Source organism: Rhododendron vialii, chromosome 4a, assembly GCF_030253575.1.
Source record: "Rhododendron vialii isolate Sample 1 chromosome 4a, ASM3025357v1".
NCBI lineage: Eukaryota > Viridiplantae > Streptophyta > Magnoliopsida > Ericales > Ericaceae > Rhododendron > Rhododendron vialii.
Window position 1 is genome coordinate 17,563,098 of NC_080560.1, and position 25,412 is coordinate 17,588,509.

A 25,412-nucleotide genomic window follows, 5' to 3' on the forward strand; every position below is an offset into this window, starting at 1 on the left:
AAACATACAAGTGCGTTCATACTTGTTAAGTTTCACGTACTTAAAAAAACAAGCATACAAGTGTTTGTTAAGTTTCACGTACTTAAGAACAAACATACAAGTGTTTTCATACTTGTTAAGTGTCACGTACTTACATGTATAAGTGCCCGTTCCCTGCTCCCCAATACGAATGAGGGAAACCAAGGCCATAATTCGTATTCTTAAGACAAATACTAAGAACGCAATAGGTATACTGCTAAAAGTGATTGTATTCATAATCTGTGAAACTCAAGAGGGCGTTATTCGTACCCCTTGCAACTAAAATAACAAAACTAGAACAAGGGAATTATATTCGTAATTCCTACATAAGTACGTAGTGCAATCTAAAACAGAATTTTAACACTTCTAAACAAAAAAAATTCGTAGATTATGGACATTCCAAGGCCTCGGAACTGGATTACCATCCAAATCTGTCAATTTATAGGCCCCTATGCCTACAATCTCGGTTACTCGATACGGGCCTTCCCAATTGGCCCCCAGCTTGCCTTCATTGGCCACCTTGGTATTGCCGAGCACCTTTCGTAGCACTAGGTCCCCCACACCAAATTCTCAAGGATGAACATGCTTATTATAGCTCTTCATCAACTGTTCCTGGTAGGAAGCCAGATGGATTAAGGCCCTTTCTCTCCTCTCCTTGGCGAGATCAAGCTCAATTTCAAGGGCCCTATCATTGCCCCCACTTTCGACTAGTGCAGTCCTATTGGTCGGAAGACCAACTTCAAAAGGTATAACAGCCTCTGTTCCATAGGCCAATGAATAGGGGGTCTCTCCCGTAGACCTCCTTGGCATTGTTTGGTGAGCCCACAGCACTAATGGTAACTCGTCAGGCCACTTCCCTTTAGCTTTGTCCAGCCTTTTCTTGATCCCGTCAAGGATAGTTTTATTAGACGCCTCTGCCTGCCCATTACTCTGAGGGTAGGCTGGGGTGGAATAATAATTTCGTATTCCATACTGGACACAAAAAGCCTTGAATTTCTTCTGAAATTGGGATCCATTGTCTGTTACCAATGAGTAAGGGACCCCAAAGCGAGTGATAATGCTTTTCCATACGAACCTTTCTATCATAGGTTCAGTGATTTTGGCCAATGGTTCTGCCTCAATCCACTTAGTGAAATAGTCTGTTGCAACTAACAGGAATTTTTGATTCCCAGTTGCTTTGTGTAGTGGACCCACGATGTCCACTCCCCATTGAGCAAATGGCCAGGGACTCGTCAAAAGCACCAGATCCTCGGCTGGTGTTCTAATCATTGGTGAAATTTTTTGACACTTCTCACAAATCTTCACATACACCTTTGCATCTTCCTGCATGTGTGGCCACCAGTAACCTTGGGTGATTGCTCGGTGGGCAATGGATCTGCCTCCAGCATGGCTCCCACATGTTCCCTCATGGATTTCATGAAGAAACTTCTGTACCATCTCAGGATGTACGCATAGTAAATACGGTCCTGTAAAGGATTTTCTGTATAACTTACCCTCGGGGGACAGCCAAAACCTAGTAGATTTAATCCTTATCTTATGAGCCTCCTTTTTGTCAGAAGGGAGTTTCTCGTCTCGTAAGAACTCCATGATTGGGTCCATCCAACTTGGTCATTGGTTCACGTCCAAGACCAAGTCTATACTCCTCCCAATGCTCGGCTCATTCAAATATTCTACTGCCACCTTCCTTTTGAATTCAGTTGGTACAGCTGCAGCCAACCAAGCTAATGAATCTGCATGAGCATTCTATCCAGAACTTATCTGTTCAATATATACCCTTTCGAAGGTATCAAGCAGGTCCTTGGCTGCCTGTACGTAGGCCACCATCTTTTCACTTCGAGTTTCATATTCCCCGAACAGTTGATTGACCACAAGCTGTAAATCACAGTACACCCTAACCCGTTCTACTTTTAGGGTCTTCGCACTCCTTAATCCAGCCAAGAGTGCCTCATACTCAGCCACATTATTTGATGCACTAAATTCGAGCCGAACAGATAGTTCAATTAGTACTCCATCAGGAGGAAAAAGGACAACCCCAATTCCTAAACCAGTATTACATGCTGATCCATCAACGAATAACTTCCATTCTATAGGATCCTGTTCGGCTGGGGACTGAATCTTCTCGGGTGATGTCTTAGTCACCTGTTCCTTTCTCGTAGGAGGTAGGGGAGCCACTGTAGGAGAAAACTCTGCCACAAAATCTGCCAATACTTGGCCTTTGATTGCCGTGCGTGGCTGATAATCGAGTTCGTACTGACTTAACTCGACGGACCACGTCGAGATCCTTCCCGAGAAGTCTGCTTTTCGTAGCAGTGATTTCAGTGGAAACTCTGTGTAAACCACAACCCTATGGCTTTGGAAGTAATGTGGCAGTTTCCTTGTGGCTGTCCTAAGTGCCAGGACAAGTTTTTCTAAGGGCAGATATCTCGTCTCTGCATCCAGTAGCGTCTTGCTAACATAATAAATAGGGATTGGTTCGATCCCCAAATCCCTCAACAGGGCTGCACTTATTGCATGCTCGGAAACAGCTAAGTACAAAATTAAAGACTCACCTGGCTGTGGGGTTGACAAAAGTGGGGGCTTGGCCAGATACTTCTTCAGGTCCTGAAAGGCTTGTTCACACTCTGCTCCCCATTCGAATCCCTCCCTCTTTTTCAATAATTGAAAGAAGGGTCTGCACTTGTCACTTGACCTGCTAATAAATCTATTAAGTGCTGCAGCCATTCCAGTCAACCTTTGGACTTTCTTAGTGTTTTTGGGACTCTGAAGCCTTTGTAGGGCAGCAATTTGATCGGGGTTAGCCTCAATCCCTCTCATGGTTACCAAATGGCCCAGGAACTTTCCTGAACCAACTCCAAACGCACATTTAAAGGCGTTGAGTTTCAGTTTGTACTCCCTCAGGATTTCGAAAGCTTCTTTTAAATCAGCTATATGCCCCCGTTTATCTTGTCTTTTCACCACCATATCATCTATGTAAACTTTCATAGTCTTTCCAAGGAGCTTTTTGAACATGATGGTTGCAAGTCTTTGGTATGTTGCCCCAGCATTCTTTAGCCCAAACGGCATAACACTATAGCAGTACAACCCTCATGGTGTGATAAACGAAGTCTTCTCTTGATCAGGCCTAAACATAGCAATCTGATGATATCCTCGATATGCGTCGAGAAAACTCATTCGCTCGTAACCAGCGGTTGCGTCAACCAACTGGTCAATCCTTGGAAGAGGAAAACTATCTTTTGGACACGCTTTGTTTAGGTCAGTGAAGTCTACGCAGACACGCCACTTCCCATTCTTTTTCTTCACCACTTGTAGGGGGATGAAAACAATTGGTATTTCGAATCAACTGGATCGCAACGGCTAATTCGTGCCTCTTCATCGGAACCCTAACTCGTCGTCTGAACCCTAATCTGCCAAATAGACAGGGGGTGAACGCACCTCTGCCTCTCGTGGCAAAGGCCCTCCGATGCCTTTGTTAGTATCACGTACTAGCAATTAAACCCTAATTATCAGTAGGAAAGCAAGAATGCAAAGTATTGCTTACCTTTTGCCTCTAGGTTTACCTCATATTTATATATTTTCGTATGCTTGTTGCCCAAGCATCCTTGTTGCCATAGGATTCCTAACTCGTATAGGAAACCCCAGATATCAAGGAGTCTCGTTTCCTTTATCAGTTTATGGAAAAGAGTCCTTTTAGGATTCTTTTCCTTTAAGAGCCGAACATCCCATACTCGTTGGGTATCTTTCTCAGATCCTATATTCTTGGGATCTTTATCCCTTTATGGGACATGACTACTCTGGAATCTTCCAGAGTATTCCCTCTGCTCCTACTCTCGATTGGAGCTCCTTCTTTGTTCGGCTGTCTCATGGCTGAACAGACTACCTGGACCAAGGACTTCACATGTAACTTGGTCCAAATGGAATCAGAATGTCTCTTATCTGCCGAACAGATAGTTTACACCAGTGACTTGTCATGTCATTGGCCTTTATTCAGCCGAACAGATTGCATGGACCAAGGACTTCACATGTCATTATTCCATATCACTGTTCTTCATACTGCCCGGCGATAAGTCCAGTCGTATTTACCACGTGTTCCCAAACATCACGTGTTCGGTAACTAAATGTATCTTCTCGGGAATACCTCCCTACAATTGCTCCCCAGCTTCATGTATTTACCACTGTTCGGGGGCAATATATGATGCTTAGAAACATAATTCTATCTAGACCAAACTCTTTTGATCCCGTGCAGTCATAATTTCAATATCTCATTGAGGCCTTTTGGCGCCTCTGTCATTATACCATCTCGAGGTAATGACTCCACGTGGCGCATATCGTACGCTTTTACATTAAATGTGAACTGGCGTTTTATCTTAACGACGTCAATACGACGTTAGCTTGATCCCTTTATCCCGTTACTTAAAAGGTAACGGTGTGAGACGAGACGTTTCGTCTCCGTCTCTGGCATCTAAACCCCAGAAAGGGCTCATTTTGGATTTCCCCACTTAAAACTCCAAAACTCCTTCTCTCTCTAAGCTTTCTGCCATTGCCGTTGTCTACAAACTCGATTGCATTCTAGGGAATCGTCACCATATTCTTGTAAGATCCTCGTTCTTACTTCATTTCTTCTGTTTAGCTTCTTATCTGAGATCTCTATTCTCGATTTCGTGAGTCGTTTTCTAGGGTTTCAGTTGCACCCTTTTTCAGTCTTTCTTCTTTCCTGAGTATACCCATGGCTGACGATGGTGAGAATCCCTTGAGACCCAGTAAATTTAGGAAATTATGTGAAACCCCTACTGCCATGGCGGCATTTAGGAGGGAATATAACGTTCCAGAGAACGTTGGTCTCGAACTCGCCCCCCTGGGCGCAGATAGAGACGGAGGTTCCTGGGATCGAATGTGTATCCCCATTGTTGCTATCGTTGAAGGCGGAGTTCGATTTCCCCTTCACCCATTACTTCACCAGATCCTAAACTGGTATCGTCTTACCCCCATGCAAATATCAACAAACGTCTTTAGGTTGATAATGGGTGTAATAGCTTTGAATAGGATTCTGGGGACCCAGTTAGGAATTTGGGATATTCAGTGGTGGTACAGCATTGTACTAAACCCTGAATACAACTCCTATTACTTCAAAGTTAGAAGGGCCGACAAGCGTCTCGTGCTAAACCTGCCAGACTCTGCTCGGGATCATGAAATCGATTTCCTTTACGTCACTGGAGCCTTTGAGCCACTAGGAGAGGATGGTCAGGTGGTGGGTCTCCACTACCCCCATATATGGGGATACCCACGTATGCTTCTTATTTTGCATCTATGCTATTTGTTTGTTTGCTGCTTTCTCGTAGCTTTCTATTGTGTCTAATTTTTGATTTAATAACTCCGATTGTTCAGCTGAAAACGTCAACAAACGTCCAAGACGAGAGCCTAGTTACGTCCGAACAGAGGACATCAACAAGATCCTTAAATATAAAGGCGAACCTGGTACCCGAACAGCTGGTCGGGGTCGAGACGCTGATATACTGCTGGGATACGATCCTTCGTACAGAGGGGTCATTGACAGAAGACTCACCCACCCCAGCACTAGTGCCGCGTCTACATCCACTGCTCCCCAACCACACAGTTCAAGGCTTCAAGCTGGTGTCACTCTTGCCGGTCAGTCAGGCGATATTGTTATTCCTGACGGTATACCTCAAACACGTCTGGTACTCAGGAGATCAAGCCGCAGGCAACTCATTGCCGAACAACAACCCGTTCCTCACCAAATTACCAGTCAGTCGTCCTCATCCGGTTATTCTCGATCACCCCCAACCCCAGGTACGATGACGCACCAACCTATTAACCTCAGTTCTTTACTCACTGTCTCTTCTCGGGGACGTGGGACTGGGCGGGTGGCTTCAACTGGGGCCCCTCCCCCACGATCTCGTCGTAATAGGGGGGGTCCGCACGGTCATCATCTTCTCCTCGAGAAGTGGACGCCACTACAGAGGCTGCTGACCTTCATAGAGACAAACGCCCAAGGGTAGATGATCATGATGGTACTGCTTCTCAAGCAGATAATGAAACTCATCATCCTAATTCACCAACTGCTCAAATCCTTCCCCAGACATGGACTCCTCCTCTTATTAGAGGAGATCGTCCTGTACATGTCGGAGATAGTGCCAGTTCATCTGAGACTGCTCTAGCCTTGGCTCAAGGGTTAATGCTCCCTGTTGATTTGCAAAAAGAGTCCTTGTCTTCTCCTGATCGGCTGGTGTCTACTGGTCTCGTTAATGGAATTAAGGTAATGTGACTCAATCTTTTCATATAAGTCTTTATGTATATTTCGTATACCACATATCATATACTGCTACACTTGTCACTTACCACTCGCTGTTTTTGCCAGTTCATTCAAAAAATGGTAACCCTGGGGCAAAAGTACCAAGAAGCTGAGGCCGAACAAATCAGATTGCTAAATGACAACACTCGACTTCTTCGGACAGTTGCTCGTCTTGAAAGAGAAAGAGACAAAGCCAAGGCGGATTTTAACGGTGCTAAGGGCAAGCTGCAAATTGCCGAAGAGAGCCTAAACCAGGCTTTATCTGAAATTGACAGCACCAAGAAAGCTTCATATGAAGACGGCTACCAGAAGGGCTATGATGCCACAACTACTAGTTACGTGGAACAGATGCCAGCTATACAGGACCAGGTCTGGATTGCCAGTTGGGAAACCTGTCTAACAAAACTAGGGGTTGCTGAGGATTCACCCTTCTGGGTTGACAACGAGCTGCCTAGCACCCGTGTTCAGAACATCGAAGACATTCCAGAGCCAGCAGGACATCCAGAGGAAGACTTTGAACAGCAAATTGAAGAATTTGCCAATGCTGAGGAAGATATCCCCATGGATGTGGACCCTACTGAAGCTCCTGCTCGGGATGTACCCATTGAGCCCATTAACTTGGAAGAGAATGTAGTCGAAGATGGTGCTGATACTGACATCAACACTAACACTCCTGAGGTCCAGAATGTGGACTAAGCTGGTAAATATATAAACTGTTGCTGGTCCTGCGTGACCATAAGCATATTTTGGCCCTGCGAGGCATCAGTATAATCAAATACTTTTGTTTAACACAGGTATTCAGCCCTTCGTGGCATAACTTTATGTTTTGCTCAGCTTCCATGTTTGCTGCATCTGTTCGTATGCAATTTTCAATCTAAGTATTTCGTACTGTTTAAGCATCATTTGTTTGCATAAGTATTTCGTACTTTTAGCAAATCTTTCACACATGATTTCCTGTTCTGAATGTTAAGTTTCACGTACTTAAAAGCGTTCCACCTTGAATGGTTCTTTAAGTTTAAGGCATGTAAGTGTGCTCATACTTAATCACACAAGTGTTTCATACTTGTGTTTAAGTGTCACGTACTTAACTGTTTGAAAATCACACAAGTGTTTCATACTTGTGTTTAAGTGTCACGTACTTAATGTATTGAAGTTTCTCGTACTTGAACAAATATGGCTAACATATACTCATTATGTTTTCAAGCCATGCCAATATAGTTTCTCAAGTATCACGTACTTAAAATACCATATAAGTATCTCGTACTTTGAACGTCCATACAAGTATTTTTTAAAAGAAAACATACAAGTGTTTTCATACTTGCTAAGTATCATGTATTTAAGAAAATACATACAAGTGTTTTCATACTTGCGTTCAAATGTATACCCAAGTTTCACATACTTGAAATTCTATACAAGTGTTTCGTACTTGTATTTGTTAAGTGTCACGTACTTAAAAATGTATAAAACTTTTAAGTTTCACATACTCAAAAGGTATACCCTGCTCCCCAATACGAATAAGGAGAACCAAACTTGTAGTCGTATTTAAATACCACAACAGTTATTCGAAAGAAGTGATTTTATTCATAATCTGTAAAACGCAAGAGGGCGTTACTCGTACCCTTAGCAAAAATAATCAAAACTAGAACAACGGAATTATATTCGTAATTCCCACACAATCACGTAGTGTAAATCCAAAACAGCTTTTAATACTTCTAAACAAAGAACTTTCGTAAATTATGAACATTCCAAGGCCTCGGAATTGGATCGTCATCCAGATCTGCCAATCTATAGGCTCCTATGCCCACAATCTCAGTTACTCTATACGGGCCTTCCCAGTTGGCCCCCAGCTTGCCTTCATTTGCCACTTTGGTGTTGCCGAGCACTTTTCGTAGCACAAGGTCCCCAACACCAAATTCTCTAGGATGAACATGTTTGTTGTAGCTTTTCATCAGCTGTTCTTGGTAAGAAGCAAGATGTACCAAGGCCTTTTCTCTCCTCTCCTCGGCAAGGTCAAGCTCGATTTGAAGGGCCCTGTCATTGCCTCCACTTTCAACCAAAACGGTCCTGTTGGTCGGCAGGCCTACCTCCAGAGGTATGACAGCCTCTGTTCCATAGGCCAATGAATAGGGGGTCTCTCCCGTCGACCTCCTAGGCGTTGTTCGATGAGCCCACAGGGCCAATGGTAACTCGTCAGGTCACTTTCCCTTAGCTTTGTCCAGTTTTTTCTTGATTCCATCAAGGATAGTTTTATTAGACGCCTCTGCTTGCCCATTACTCTGAGGGTAGGCTGGGGTGGAATAATAATTTCTTATTCCATATTGGGCACAAAAAGCCTTGAATTTCTTCTGGAATTGGGATCCATTGTCTGTGATCAATGAATAAGGGACCCCAAAGCGAGTGATGATGCTTTTCCACACGAACCTTTCTATCATAGGCTCAGTGATTTTGGCCAGTGGTTCTGCCTCAATCCACTTTGTAAAATAATCAGTTGCTACAAACAGGAATTTTCGATTCCCAGTTGCTTTGTGCAATGGACCCACGATATCCATCCCCCATTGAGCAAAAGGCCAGGGACTGGTCAAAGGTACCAGATCTTCGGCGGGTGTTCGAATCATTGGTGAGAATTTTTGACACTACTCACAAATCTTCAAATACACCTTTGCATCTTCTTGCATGTGTGGTCACCAGTAGCCTTGAGTAATTGCTCGGTGGGCTATAGATCTGCCCCCAGCATGGCTCCCACATGTTCCCTCGTGGATTTCATGAAGGAACTTTTGTACCATCTCAGGATGTACACATAGTAAATATGGGCCTGTAAAGGATTTCCTGTACAATTTTCCCTCTGGGGACAGCCAAAACCTAGCTGATTTGACCCTTATCTTGTGGGCCTCCTTTTTGTCAGAAGGGAGTATCTTGTCTCGTAAGAACTCCATAATTGGGTCCATCCAACTTGGTCCTTGGTTCACATCCAAGACCAAGCCTATACTCCTCCCAATGCTCGGCTCATTTAGATATTCTACTGCCACCCTTCTTTTGAACTCAGTTGGTACAGCTGCAGCCAACCAAGCTAAGGAATCCGCATGAGCATTCTGTCCTGAACTTATTTGCTCAATATATACCCTCTCAAAGGTATCAAGCAAGTCTTTGGCTGCCTGCACGTAGGCCACCATCTTTTCATTTCGAGTCTCGTACTCGCCGGACAGCTGATTCACAACAAGCTGGGAATCACAATACACCCTGACCCGTTCTGCTTTAAGGGTCTTTGCACTTCTTAATCCAGCCAAGAGTGCCTCATATTCAGCCACATTATTCGATGCACTGAATCCAAGCCGAGCAGATAGTTCAATCAGAACTCCTTGGGGAGGAAAAAGGACAACCCCAATTCCAGAACTAGTATTACATGCTGATCCGTCAACGAATAGCTTCCACTCCGTGGGATCCTGTTCGACTGCAAGTTGATCCTTCATGGATGATGTCTCTGTCACCTGTTCCTTTCTCGTAGGAGGTAGGGGAGCCACAGTGGGTGAAAATTCTGCCACAAAATCTGCCAACACTTGGCCTTTGATTGCTGTGCGTGGCTGATATTCGAGATCATACTGGCTTAACTCCACGGACCATGTTGAGATCCTTCCCGAAAAGTCTGCCTTTCGAAGCAGTGATTTTAATGGATACTCAGTATATACTACAACTTTATGGCTTTGGAAGTAATGTGGCAATTTCCTTGTGGCTGTCCTAAGTGCCAGGACAAGTTTTTCTAAAGGCAGATATCTCGTCTCTGCATCCAATAATGTCTTGCTAACATAATAAATAGGGATTTGCTCGATCCCCAAATCCCTCAACAGAACTGCACTTACTGCATGCTCGGAAACAGCTAAGTACAGAATTAAAGACTCACCAGGCTGTGGAGTTGACAACAGTGGGGGCTCGGCCAGGTACTTCTTCAGGTCCTGGAAAGCTTGCTCACATTCTGCTCCCCATTCAAATCCCTCCCTCTTTTTCAATAGCTGAAAAAAGGGTCTGCATTTGTCGCTTGACCTGCTGATGAATCTGTTAAGTGCCGCTGCCATTCCAGTCAGCCTCTGGACTTCTTTGGTAGTTTTGGGACTCTGTAGTCTCTGTAAGGCATCAATCTGATCGGGATTTGCCTCTATCCCTCTCATAGTTACCAAATGGCCCAGGAATTTTCCTGAACCAACTCTAAACGCACACTTCGAGGCGTTGAGTTTTAGTTTATACTTCCTCAGGATTTCGAACACTTCCTTTAAGTCAGTAATATGCCCTCCTTTTTCTCGACTCTTTACCACCATATCATCTATGTAAACTTCCAAAGTCTTCCCAATGAGCTTCTTGAACATAATGGTTGCAAGTCTTTGGTATGTAGCCCCAGCATTCCTCAGCCCAAACGGCATGACACTGTAACAGTATAACCCTCGTGGTGTGATGAATGAAGTCTTCTCTTGATCAGGTTCAAACATAGCAATCTGATGATATCCTCGATATGCATCGAGAAAACTCATTCGCTCGTAGCCAGAGGTTGCATCAACCAGTTGGTCAATCCTGGGTAAAGGAAAACTGTCCTTAGGACACGCTTTGTTCAGGTCTGTGAAGTCCACGCAGACACGCCACTTACCATTCTTCTTCTTTACCACAACAGTGTTGGATAACCACTCTGGGTAATAGACTTCACGTATTGCCTTGGCCTCCAGTAATCGATCGACCTCCTCAATCACTGCATCTACATGCTGCACGGCTGCCCTTCGTTTTTTCTGAATGATCGGCTTGTGCTGAGGGTCAATGTTTAAATGGTGACAGATCACATCTGCATCCACTCCGGGCATTTCCTCTGGCACCCATGCAAAAACATCAATATGCTCCTTTAGAAATCTTATCGACTCAGCCTTTTCGTTTGCTGGTAGTGATTCCCCAATTAGAAAATATCTTTCAGGATCAGTCTCGTTGATCTGAATCTTTTCCAGTCCTTCAATCACTTTTTCAGCCGGGCTCCTTCCAACATCCTCGATGGTTGGTTGATCTGGTACTTCTAATGTATGAACATGGAGGGCCTTTGGAGCTGTTTTGATGATAGAAATCAAACATTGTTGTGCCACCTTCTGGTTGCCTTTAAGGACTTCAATCCCATTTGAACCTGGGAATTTCACCATCTGGTGATAAGTCGAGGAGACTGCTCTCATTTTGTGCAACCACGTCCTCCCTATAATCGCGTTATAGGAAGATGGGACATCGACCACCAAAAAGTCTGTTCTCAACACCACTGATCCAGCCCGAACAGGTAATGTTACCTTTCCAAGGGGCCAGACTGCTCCTGCACCGAACCCAATAAGAGGTGTTGTTGACTGTTCTAAGTCTGATTGGGCCAGGCCCAGCTTTTTGAATGCATCATAGTACAATACCTCTGTACAACTCCCCGAGTCCACTAGAATTCTCTCGATGTCATATTCCCCAACTCGTAGGGTTACGACCAATGCATCGTTATGGGGTATTTGGACCTCTCCCAAGTCATCATTACTGAATGCCAAGCTCTCATTGCATACATCAGTTTCTCGCCCTCTCTTGTTTCCCAATCGCATCATGTGCTGATCGTGTTTGACCTGTCTTTGCAACAGCCTCACCTCACTCCTCGTATAAGGTGCAGCCAACCCATGTATCATATGGATCACGCCTTTAGGGATTTGCTCGTAACCCAGCTCCATAGCCTTCCCTTTCTCTTTAGGGTCCTCCTGGATAAACTCCTTGAGATAGCCCCGAGAGACCAAATCATCAAGGTGCCTCTTGAATATCTCACAGTCCTCGGTCATATGGCCCCAGTCTTTGTGATAACTGCAGTGCTGATTCGTAGCACGTTTTGCATCTTTGTCTCCGCCCAGACTTGGGGGCCATTTAAAATATGGCTGATTCTTTATTCGATAAAGAATCCTGTAAATTGGCTCCTTCCAAACCGTAGTGATAGAAAAGAAAGACTTGGGATCAGGAGCTTGCTTGTCCTTGTATGGCTCTTTCTTAGCCTGCCCGTACTCCCTTCTGTCTTTGTATGTCTTGGGCTCTGTCTTATCCACTTTTTTGGCAGGTGCCTTCGGCTGTTCGGCAACCGTCCTGCCATCCTCACGGAGGATGTGATCCTCCATTCTGGCATGTTGCTCTATTCGTTCCATCAATTTAGCCAATGTGGCTACTGGATGTTTATTCAATGATCGGCGCAGCTCTCCCCGAACAGGCAAACCAGTCTTGAAGGTAGCAATCCATACTCCTCACTACAACTTTCAATCTCGTTGAAAGTTTTCCAGTACTTCTTTGCGTAATCCCTGATCTGCTCGTTTTCCTCCTGCTTCATGGTGGAAAGACTCTCAAAAGTCTTTGGGGCCTTTCTGCTCGTTAAGAACCGAGCAGTGAATTCCTCTGCCAACTGCCTCCATCCTCGTATGGATCGTGGGGCCAACTTATGAAACCAGGATAAAGCCACCTTGCCAAGACTGGAGGGAAACATCTTGCACAAGATGGAATCATCCCCTTCATGCATAAACATGGCCTGTTGATAATGCTGTATGTGAGCCACGGGATCCGTATTTGTCTCATAAAGTACGAACGCTCCGTGCTTCACTCTGCTCGGCAATCTTGCTTCTTGTAGCCTTTTTGTAAAGGGGGAGGCTGCAATATTACTCAAGGCCTTGCGCGCTGCTTCTCGTGCAGTTACTATCCCATCCTCTTGCTCCTTTGACTTGTGGGCCGAAGCCTTGACCCAATCAGCATCAGGTCTCTCGTACCTGTCTCGATGATGCTTTCTCGTGTCCTCTTCCTCGGGGGTAGAACTTCGGTCTCTGCTCCTCCTTTTTCGGGAAGAAGTCCTTCTCTCTGGTGTTCGACTTCTACTTTTTCTTCCCCTTTTCGTGGAGAAGCCTCATGACGCCCTATAACAAGACTTCTGCTCCTGCTTCTGCTCCTTCTTCCTCGTGAAGGAGCTTTTCTGTATTGTACCACAGCATACCTACTGCCTCTGGAATTTCTTCGAGATAGTCCAGAATCCTCCGGATGCTCCCTAATTCTTTCCAATTCTCTGATCTCATGCTCTCGTTTTTTAATCAGACGAGCATACTCCTCGACTTCTTGCCTCTTTCTATCAAGAACGTCGTCGCTATGGTGCACACTCCTGGAGTGCGCGATCGATTCATCCCTTTGATGGGATTTACTCCTTCTCGTGGATCTCGAAGCCGTCTCTCCATCTCCTCTATTTTTGGAGTTATGATGTACGGTAAGGGGGCGGTCCTTACTCATGTTCCTCCTGTGCCCACCCTGGGGCTTTCTCGGAGCCCCAGGTGGTGATTTGTCCCTTCCTCCATCTAACACATCTTTTGGTTCATGCGGTGTTGCTGGAGTTACTTCCACCATGGTCGTATTTCAAAAGGGAATTATTTCGTTTCCCACAGACGGCGCCAATTGTAGCGGGATGAAAACAATTGGTATTTCGAATCAACTGGATCGCAACGGCTAATTCGTGCCTCTTCACCAGAACCCTAACTCGTCGTCTGAACCCTAATCTGCAAAATAGACAGGGGGTGAGCGCACCTCTGCCTCTCGTGGCAAAGGCCCTCCGATGCCTTTGTTAGTATCACGTACTAGCAATTAAACCCTAATTATCAGTAGGAAAGCAAGAATGCAAAGTATTGCGTACCTTTTGCCTCTAGGTTTACCTCATATTTATATATTTTCGTATGCTTGTTGCCCAAGCATCCTTGTTGCCATAGGATTCCTAACTCGTATAGGAAACCCCAGATATCAAGGAGTCTCGTTTCCTTTATCAGTTTATGGAAAAGAGTCCTTTTAGGATTCTTTTCCTTGAAGAACCGAACATCCCATACTCGTTGGGTATCTTTCTCAGATCCTATATTCTTGGGATCTTTATCCCTTTATGGGACATGACTACTCTGGAATCTTCCAGAGTATTCCCTCTGCTCCTACTCTCGATTGGAGCTCCTTCTTTGTTCGGCTGTCTCATGGCCGAACAGACTACCTGGACCAAGGACTTCACATGTAACTTGGTCCAAATGTAATCAGAATGTCTCTTATCTGCCGAACAGATAGTTTACACCAGTGACTTGTCATGTCATTGGCCTTTATTCAGCCGAACAGATTGCATGGACCAAGGACTTCACATGTCATTATTCCATATCACTGTTCTTCATACTGCCCGGCGATAAGTCCAGTCGTATTTACCACGTGTTCCCAAACATCACGTGTTTGGTAACTAAATGTATCTTCTCGGGAATACCTCCCTACAAACGGTGTTGGATAACCACTCTGGGTAGTAGACTTCACGTATTGCTTTGGCCTCCAGTAAATGATCAACCTCTTCAATTACTGCATCCACATGCTGCACGGCTGCCCTTCGTTTTTTCTGAATGATCGGCTTATGCTGAGGATCAACGTTTAAATGGTGACAGATCACACCTGCATCCACTCCGGGCATTTCCTCTGGCACCCATGCAAATACATCAACATATTCCTTCAGAAGTCTTATCGATTCAGCCTTTTCGTCTGCTGGTAATGATTCTCCGATTAAGAAATATCTTTCAGGATCAGTCTCATTGATCTGAATTTTCTCCAAGCCTTCAACCACCTTTTCAGCCGGACTTCTTCGAACATCCTCGATAGTTGGTTGATCTGGCACTTCTAATGTATGAACGTGGTGGGCCTTTGGGGCTCTTTTAATGATAGAAATCAAACATTGTTGTGCCAATCTTTGTGGTAACTGCAGTGCTGATTCGTAGCACATTTTGCATCCTTGTCTCCGCCTAGACTTGGAGGCCATTTAAAATATGGCTGATTCTTTATTCGATAAAGAATCCTATAGATTGGTTCCTTCCATACTGTAGTGATAGAAAAGAAAGATTTGGGATCAGGAGCTTGCTTATCTTTATACGGCTCTTTCTTAGCCTGCCCATACTCCCTTATTTCTCTATAAGTTTTGGGCTCTGGCTTATCCACCTTTTTGACAGGTGCCTTCGGCTGCTCGGCAACAGTCCTACCATCCTCACGGAGTATGTCATCCTCCATTCTGGCGTGTTGCTCTATCCGTTCCATCAGTTTGGCCAACGTGGCTACTGGATGTTTATTCAATGAGCGACGCAGCTCTCCCCGAACAGGCAAACCAGTCTTGAAGGTGGCAATTGCATACTCCTTACTGCAGCTTTCAATCTCGTTGAAAGTTTCCCAGTACTTCTTTGCATAATCCCTGATCTGCTCGTTCTCCTCCTATTTCATGGTAGAAAGACTTTCAAACGTCTTTGGAGCTTTTCTGCTTGTCAAGAACCGAGCAGTGAATTCCTCGGCCAACTGCCTCCATCCTCTAATGGATCGTGGGGCTAGTTTATGAAACCAAGCCAAAGCCACTTTGCCAAAACTGGAGGGGAACATCTTGCATTAGATGGCATCATCCCCCTCGTGCATAAACATAGCCTGTTGATAATGCTGTATGTGAGCCACGGGATCCGTATTTGTCTCGTAAAGCACGAATGTACCGTGCTTCACTCTGCTCGGTAACCTAGCCTCTTGTAGCCTCTTTGCAAAGGGGGAGGCTGCAATATTACTTAGGGCCTTGCGTGCTGCTTCTCGTGCAGTCACTGTCCCATCCTCGATCTCCTTAGATTTGTGAGCCGTAGCTTTGGCCCAATCAGCATCCGGTCTTTCGTACCTATCTCGATGATGTTTCTTTGTCTCCTCCTCCTCTGGGGTGGAACTTCGATCTCTGCTCCTCCTTTTGCGTGAAGAAGCCCTTCTCTCCGGTGTTTAGCTTTTATTTCTGCTTCTCCTTTTTCGTGGAGAAGCTTCGTATCGCCCTTTATTAGGACTCCTGCTCCTTCTACCATGTGAATGAGCCTGCTTATGGACTACCAGAGTCCATCTGTCCTTCTGGGAATTCCTTCGAGAAAGTCCAGAATCTTCTGGGTGCTCTCGTACCCGCTGCAATTCCTGTATCTCGTACTCTCGTTTTCTAATCAAACGAGCATACTCCTCGATTTCCCTTCTCTTTTTATCGAGGACATCGTTATCATTGTGTATATTTCTTGAATGGGTGACTGACTTTTCTCTTCGATGAGACTTACTCCTTCTCGTGGAGCCAGTAGCAGTTTTGTCTCCTTTTTCTCTGGAGTTATCTCCGTTATGTCTACCAGTGGGCTTTCTCGGAACACCTGGTGGGGATTTATCTCTTCCCCCACCCAACTGGTCCTTCGGACTAAACGGAGTAACTGGATCTTCTTCCATCATGATTATTTTTCTGAACAATTGTTCGATTTCCCACAGACGGCGCCAATTGTAGGGGGATGAAAACAATTGATTGCTTTAGATCACCTTGGATTACAACGGCTTATTCGTGCCTTTTCACCGGAACCCTAATTTGTCGTCGGAACCCTAATCTGCAAAATAGACAGGGGGTGAGAGCACCTTTGCCTCTCGTGGCAAAGGCCCTCCGATGGCAAAGTTAGTATCACATACTAAAGAAACCCTAATTATCAGTAGGAAAATATCGAATAATGCAATGTATTGCGTACCTTTTTCCTCTAGGTTTACCTCATATTTATAGATTTGCGTATGCTTGCTGGCCAAGCATCCCTGTTGCCCTAGGATTCCTTTCTCGTATAGGAAACCCTGGATATCAAGGATTCTCGTTTTCCTTATCAATTCATTAGAAAAGAGTCCTTTTAGGATTCTTTTCCATTAAAAGCCGAACATCCCATTCTCGTTGGATATCTTTCTCAGATCCTATATTCTTGGGATGTCATTCCTTTGCGGAACATGACTTCTCTGGAATCTTCTCGAGTATTCCCTCTGCTCTCACTCTTTAATTGGAGCTCTTTCTTTGTTCGGCTATCTCGTTGCCGAACAGTCTGGCAAGACCAGCTACTTCACATGTAACTTGGCCCAATGTAATTAGAATGTCTCTATCTGTCGAACAGTTAGTTTTACACCAATGTCTTCTTATGTTATTGGGCTTTGTCGCCTTTCAACATACTAATCGGCAGTCAATCCTGTTCAATCTTTCACGTGTTTGTATACACCATCTGTTCGGCAACTAGATGTATCTATTCGGGAATACCTCCCTACAGTAACCAAGACTGTAATTCTGGGGAAGAAGGAAACGCATTTTAACCACAAATCCCTTAAGCCATCTAAACTGTATTCAAAGGCAAATTCCAAACGGAAATTACAGGTATATACATCCAAAGACAAATTCTGAACGGAAAACGCAGCTATTCACATCCTAAGACGAATTCTGGGCGAAAACCACAGCTACATACATCCAACCCAGAGAAATTAGTACTAACAAACAATTGTGGAGCCGACAAATCAAATAAAAGTAATAAAATTCAAAGGAAACCCCAGAAAATAGCAATAGAGACAGGGAGAGGAAGGTATTATACAGGGGAAAACTCCAGGAAAAACATGCTAATAACAAAGACATGGAAAGCCAGCAAATCAGAAAAGACAAACAAAATTCAAATGAAACCCCAAAAGACAGCAAGAAGGACTGAAAGAGTAAGAGATATACGTGTAAGAAAACTCCAGAAATAGCGTGAAAGACGCCAAGATCTTGCATCTACCTCTCCCTCTTTCGGTCTCCAAACCTGTTCGACTTTCGCTTTCTCTGTTCGTCTGTGTTGTGTGAGGGCAAAAAACAGAGACGTGGGCGAAAGGGAAGGGGTGCGCCGGTGGTCGCCGGAGGTGGCGGTGGTCGTCGCCGGAGGTGGGTGGCTCGGTGGTGGTCGGCTATCGTTCTTCCTCCTCTCTCTCTCTCTCTCTCTCTTCGTTGAATCCGCGAATGTATGTGTGCGTTGGTTGTCTGATAGAAAGAGAGAGAGGAAGCTGGTTACATGGCAGCATGTGGTCCACTACCCCAAGCCCACGGGAAATTACGATTTTAGACACCGAAAACCCTCCAGCCTGGAACCTCCGGGGACAATATTGGAAAAATTGGACCAAAAATGGCATCCCCCAATCCCGTTCTTATTATTTAGGAGAATGGAAATTATGACCAGTTTTAGTACATTTTGTCTAGCTAAAGGCCCGTTGCTTCTAATTCTTGAGCTCATCACATTTGTTTGTTTTCTTCTAAGCAAAATGATGAGCAAATAAGTAACAGATTAACATTGGAATTTGTTTAATCGATAAGCTCCCTGTTATGGAACCGAGGTGTATAATGTTTACGAAAGCAACGTTCTGACACGTAATTGCTAGGTTATTACAGTTTCCGGTAATGCAAGTATTAACCTAAAGTAGGTGAATCCCAGGTCACATAGTTAAATCCAGCCCAATATTACAACCCAAGTCAAAAAATGGGGAAAAGAAAGTTGTTAGCATACCGGACAGGCATCTAGGGCACAACGCGCAACCGCTGTCCGCAAGCATTTGATTGCAGAATCACAACCCTCGGCAGTTCCTCTCCTCAGCAGCTCAAAAAATTTCTACGAAAACATAACAAATCCAGTTCAATAAGCAAAATAATAAAAAAAAATTGGACAAAATGGTTCACCACTAAACTAATCTTTGGATGCCGTGATACGAAATTGGTCCGAAATTGAAAATTGTCCTTTGGAAACCCATTCCTTTTATTTAGGAGGAGGATATAAGGCTCTTGGATATCTACTGAAACTGAAGCTTCGTTCAGATTTTCGAATTAACCATACCAGCTGAAAAAATTTATACATTATATCACGGTTCAAAAAGATAGAGCCTTCTTGATCCCTTTCGGACGTACCACCATTATGAGAAGAGAAGACGAAAAGCGAAATAATCAATGACAAACACACTAACCAGCAAGCCGACGACGAAACCCCAAACCCACAACCCTTTCGAGCAGATGACCAACAAATCGATGACCAAACCCAAAACCCACAACCCAAAACCCTAACATAGCCTAACATGCACAGAGCACGCACACGATCCAAACCAAAAAAGAAACAATAAAGACCCACTAAAATGGCGGCAATGCTTTAAGTGAACGGGCAAACAACAACATCAACAAATCGACGGAACCCGGAAGCAAAACCCACCCCAAAAAAAAGAAGATGGATAAAACGGGGGAAGAGAGAAGCAGAAAGACAGATACCCGATGGCGATGCCGTTGACGGAGTAGAGAGGCAGTGTGGTGGTGCGATGCAGCGGCGCTGGATCGGAGGGCCAGAGAGCAAGTGAACAGAGAGGGAGGCGAGAGAGAGGTGCTGTGAATGGAGATGAGCACAACACGCAATACCCTGGGCAATCCGTAGAATGGGCAAAATTAAAGTGGTGGGCTCTACTGGGAGCGGTGGTGGTCGTCGCTGGGGATGGGTGGCTCGGTGGTGGTCGGCAATCCTCCTCCTCCTCCTCTCTCTCTTCGTCGAATCTGCCGTACGTATGTGCGCGTGGGTTGTGACGTTGTGTGAGGAAGAGATAGGGTAACCTAATCTGGTTACGTGGCAGCATGTAATCAACATGTGGCCCTCACGACGAAAAGACCCTTTTGCCCCACACGTTGGGCAATTGGTAAAATGCCATAAATTAAAGGACAAAATTGTCCCAATTGAAAAATAGCATCCCCCAATCCGGTTCTTATAATTTAGGAGGATGGATAATGGTTGGATATCTTGTCACGCTACTGGACTGGAGTATATCAATCAATTCAAATCAGTCCTAATAAACACAAGAAGTCAATAATGGTCGAGTTTTACCATATGGTGGCGGCTCTTAACGTCCTTCGGAGGAGGAGGAACGGGGATTCCACCCCCCCATGGCCTGGCATCACCAAATCTATATACAGAGGACTCCGATCCAAATTCCAAGCACTCACCCACACTGGTAATTTCGTTCGTTCTCGCTTCTCCAAATACGTACGTACTGTACTAAATTTCTACTATTGTACGTGCTTCAGTGCTATTTTGTTACATAGGGATGGGCAATTTCCCTAAATCCGATCGGTACCCGCCCCGCCTATTTGGAGGAGGAGGATATTTGTTTACACCATAATTTAGCAAATTAATCAATAGTGATCGACTAGGTCAAATCGTGATATTGCCCGATTTTTCACCCAATAGGAACGGGTATGATACAGCTTACAAAATTTCACTTTGATATGGAGCAAATATGAGTTTTCAATACCCGCTCCCCAAATACCCGTAATCGCCTCAAATCAATGAAACATGTGTGTATATAACTGGATGTATATAATACTACATATGTGTAAGTATACTTAAGTTATGCTTATCCAAAAAAAAAAAAGTATACTTAAGTTAAAAAATAGGTTCATAAATGGTATTGCCTTGTTAATCTTTTGTTTGTAAATAGTGTTTGTCAATGACCTATTTTATTTTGTACTAATGACGCACCCCGGTTAAAATTGCTCGTGCCTAAGGCACTTACTAGCTAGTGGCTCAAACACTAAATTGATTCATTATTGTGTAGTATGTGACCTTCTTCCTTATAGCACAAAAGAGAATTACTCGTGCTTATGGCACTCTCTAACTAAACTTTTAAGCTAACTACAAAGAACTATCAATTTGCGTATAGGGTTTTGGAATGGGAAGATCGGTGGTATTTGTGCAATTACTACAAAGAATGTGGACACTTACATTACATTTGCAAAGTTCGTTGTCAACCCTTGGATCAAATGAATCTTAGTCATTCTTTCAAATTTGTGTTTGTGTGATCCCCACACCTTTGTATTTTATTAGGTAGATTTTAATGTTATTTTTGTTGTTGTACATGTAGCATACATGAATTATTTTTGTTTCGATCATATCGATTCTTTTTTGTTCAAGTAGATTGGATATGAATTTACCCGAGTATACCCAATCACCAAACCAAACGGAGGCGGGTATTGTTGATTTTCCAATAACTTCTTGGGGTATTGAAGCAGGGATGGGAAAGAGTTTCCTAATTGGGGGATCGGACTGAAATAGGGTCCCCAACCCCATACCCTAACCGTTTCCATCCTTTGGAGTATAGTGTGTATGTGGGTTTTTTTTTTTTCCCTTAATACTGCAATATATACTTTCTCTCCCCAGGGTGGGATTTCGACAAGATAGAAAAGTTCTTCTATGGACCAGGCGGTAGAAAGGCGTGGCTTGGATACGAAGCGAAGATGAAAGGCGCATCTAGGGTTGATCTTGTTTCTGCTCGTGCTCCTACTGCTGCTCCCCCTCCCAGTGGTGCCTCCAAAAATTATGAGAAGAGTGTTCAAAAATCTCTAATGTCTCTAGAAACCACAATCATATATACAAAAAAAAAAAATAGGCAAAATGAGAATGTCAAAACTGTTTTTGTTGGTGTCAAAATTCTAGTGCACAGAAAGCTTGTACCATATGTAGTGTACAAGACTTTTATGCACAGAAGTTTTGGAACCAACAAAAATAGTTTTGGCATTATCGCTACCCAAAAATTAATCTATTACTTGGGTTGTATACATTGGATTGATTTGTGACCTGATTTTTGGATTGTATGTTCAAATATTTTGGGTAGGGTGTTCAGATATATTTTGATAGGGTATTCAAGAAGGGCTACTAAGCTAAAACTAAAAATCTTACATGGATTCTATGAAAAAATAAATTTTTGGGGTGTTCAAGTGACTACCCTTGGCAAAAGGTGAAGCTGCCGCTGCCCCTCGCCCGGGTTCTCAAGCCTAATTCATCATCTCCTCACCTGTTATAACTCGATCCTAGTACTAGTATTAATTTCCCTAAAATAAATTTCTCTAAAATAAGAAATGCCTATTGCTTGTTGTTTGGGCTATGTTTTTGTTTGTCAAGTTAATCACAAACCCGTGAAAGATGTGCACGCTTTTGACCTCGCAGCTAGGATTAATGCCTAGTCGAGATCCGTTGGTTAGTTTTATATCTATATTTTTGTCACAATGTCTACTCAGAAGAAAAAAAAGCTAGAACTAGCGATTTAAAAGAATTCTCAGATATATTACGCCAATACTCCCGAGAGACCACAAACATATTAATGATGATTAATCATCACGAGGGAGACATTTTTGTTGTGGTACGTACTACCTGTAGTAGCTCTGCTATTCTACCCAAGCCAAGAAGAGTTACGGGGTGTAAAAAAAAGAAAAAGAAAAAGAAAAACTCCAATGAGCCGTGGAGACTTTGTTTAAAGATTCTACCATTAACAAAAAATATGAAATCAAAAGAAAAAGTAAGGTCATTCCATTTTGACAAAAGAACCACACCCAATTTGATTTTCCTTCTCGTCGCCCTTTAATTCACCATTTGTTTTATTTTCATTTCTATTCATTCATGTTCTTAATTTTAGGAATAATTTGAGACTACAAACTGTATTTTTTGATAATTCAAGTATCCGGACTAGGTTATTTGCACTTCTGCTAATCCTAGTGAACCAATATTCCAGGCATGGCTCATGGATTGCTAAATTTCAGAATGGTTGAGAAAGAAGTGGTAATTGTTGTTATCTTCATGTAACACCATGATATAGCAGTGACACCACCGTAAATATACATCACGTGTGTGATTGAGCTCTATGCATGTCAGATAGATAACAAGCATTTCTATATCCAACTAGTTTCGGCGTCAAGCCATGTGAACAAAATAGGCTCACGTACATTGTGCCTCAAAGATAGTGTAGGACGTGTTTAACTATATTAAAAAACATTGTAGCTGGACAAAAACTATATCTAGCTAATGAGCAAATGAGGTGAAAGAACAGGCCGGATAGTCGATGGAATGAAGAATCGGCTCATTGTGTTATTGTTGTCTTCATTACCTTATGCGTACCATTTTATATACATTTACGTATATGAAGGTTTGGTGAAGATTGTTTGTTTGAATCCAAGAGGGGTTGCAAAAGATTAATTGGTTCAATCTAAGAGCGAGATTGGTCAAATTTATGAAGAGATCGATTTGGTTAATTTAATACAACCATTGTTGACAATTGAAGCATCCAAAAGAGATTTTTCTCCTCCATGTAGTGAAATAAACTGCCCGTAGGCGATTTTGAAGCACGTAAAAATCCTCTGTTGGTGTTTGTACAGGGTGTTCTTGAGTTTCCATGGTATTAAAAGGCCTGTTATTAGCTTATTTTCTGCAGGAATCTTTTCGTTTCGGTGGATTTTTTCCTGTATTTCCTCGAACTTGGATATTTTTTCAGTTCGCATTTGAAAAGAATTTGGAAAAGTTAAAGATTTTGACCAAATTTTTTTAAAATACTCATCAAGATGCTATTGTAAATATTATTTAATTAGGAGTTGCCGATAAAAGAAATTTTATTTAGGAGTTTCTGTAAACTCAAACAGGGAACGTGCAACGATAAAAACAGAAATGATACTTGTATAGACATAAATCTGTATCAGTGCATACAAGTGCCTTTTTGGACATGTCTTGGGTCAAAAAAAATGATCGGAGCAGTTCATTTTGTTTAAAATACTTTGTTTATGGTCCTTGCAAAAAATAAGCTTAATCCGGTATCGGTAAGGACGTTTACAAAATATCTAACTTTGCTTTAGAATTCAGGCCTGAATTCTGTGACAAAGTTGGATGTTTTGTAAATGTCCTTACCAATATCAGATTGAGTTTATTTTTTGCAAGGATCATTAACGAAGTATTCTAAACAAAATGAGCGGTTCTGATCATTTTTTTGAGACCCCAAAGAGGTTCAAAAAGTCATTTGTACTCACTGGTACAGATATTAAATCTGTACTAGTAGCGCCACATCACAATAGTTTGAGAACAGAGAAGCATCTAGATGGAGGCACGCGAAAACGCGCTTTTCTTAGAGAAGAGAAACACCACCTCTTGCCACCGGGTAGCTAGAATGGCACTCCACTCCCAAAATACAAGGATCTTACAAATGACTTTGTGTGCAGCTAAAGTCCTCCCACAATTCAATTAAGAACCAACCGAATGCTATCCCAGAACGAAGAACTCCAAACCGTTCCTCAAAACCCATAGCTCCATATAAAACGAAAACAAACTGAATCGAGATGCCAAAAAATACGGTTGTTCTTAGTTAGGTTCAGGTTTTGCGCTTTTAGATGGCGTTTTGCCGTCCTTTTTCGGTCTTGTGTGATTTATGCAGGTGTACACTTGTTTCGTTTAATCTTTGTAAAAGTTTATGAAGACTAATTAAATATTGCTTTTGCCGAGAAAAAAAAAATCTCGAAGTATGTATGGCATATTTCATTAAAATCTACATCCTCAACTTTTGTGCTAGCCACCTATAGATATTAGATATTAAGCCAACCATAAATGCATGCCAGTAACCATAGCACACTCTATGATATTGAATACATTACTGAAATGAATGCGAGTTGCAAATGATCAAGAGTTTAAAATGTTACTATTAGTATCCATTATAAGGCTTTTGTATCTCCAAACTTTTCAAGAGATACAATTTAGACTTAATTAAATCATGATCCTGAAACAATACATTACTCTTATTTATTTTGATCGGCAAAAAAGGTTTTCATATTATTAAATGATCATAAAAGACCTATTAACACAACAAGAGGAGTCATACATTGAGGTAGCTTTGACAAGTTAGAGCTCGTGATAACTCAACCTATCCCCTCAGCTCACTTTTTTTGATATGAAATAACAATAAGACACCAAATACAACCTGTTAGCAAGATACCAACAACATCCTATTGGGCCCAGCCTGATGAAGGGATTTTTGTTTGATTACTAGGTGGTAAGCCTTGTGCGAAACACGAGCATCATGCCCGTTGTGTGTACTTTGTGGAAGCTATTTTACTCACTTCGGTGGTGAAACCGAAGCAAACATTTATGTAAAGTTTTGAAATTGAAGCATACAAACTATATAATTTGGGTTGGGTTAAGGGTGGTCTTATTATATCCTCTTAGCAAATAAGAGAAAGTGTTTTGTTCACCCTCTTTTATGGAGGGTGAACAAATTGGTGCTCGAGGCGAAGTAGACCAAGTCTCAGTTAGTCTGTTGATGCTTTAGCTTTGCTACGTGGTATGAGGAATTAAGAAAGTAGCGTCTTCACTAATACATGTAGGGTGTTGGTGAGATGGTAAGCTCTAGCTTAATTGATCCTAACAAAGTGAGAGACGCTTTTTTT

At 43.0% G+C, this 25,412-nt stretch overlaps 1 long non-coding RNA gene across 1 annotated transcript; it reads right to left on the reverse strand.

Annotated features, from left to right (window-relative positions):
- Window positions 1-18,695: 18,695 nt before the first annotated feature.
- LOC131322251 (uncharacterized) lies at window positions 18,696-19,703 on the reverse strand. The gene is made up of 2 exons (XR_009198786.1): window positions 19,443-19,703; window positions 18,696-18,798 (listed from the first exon to the last, which is right to left on the reverse strand). It is a non-coding gene; the product is annotated as an uncharacterized LOC131322251 (long non-coding RNA).
- Between the last annotated feature and the right edge of the window lie 5,709 nt (window positions 19,704-25,412).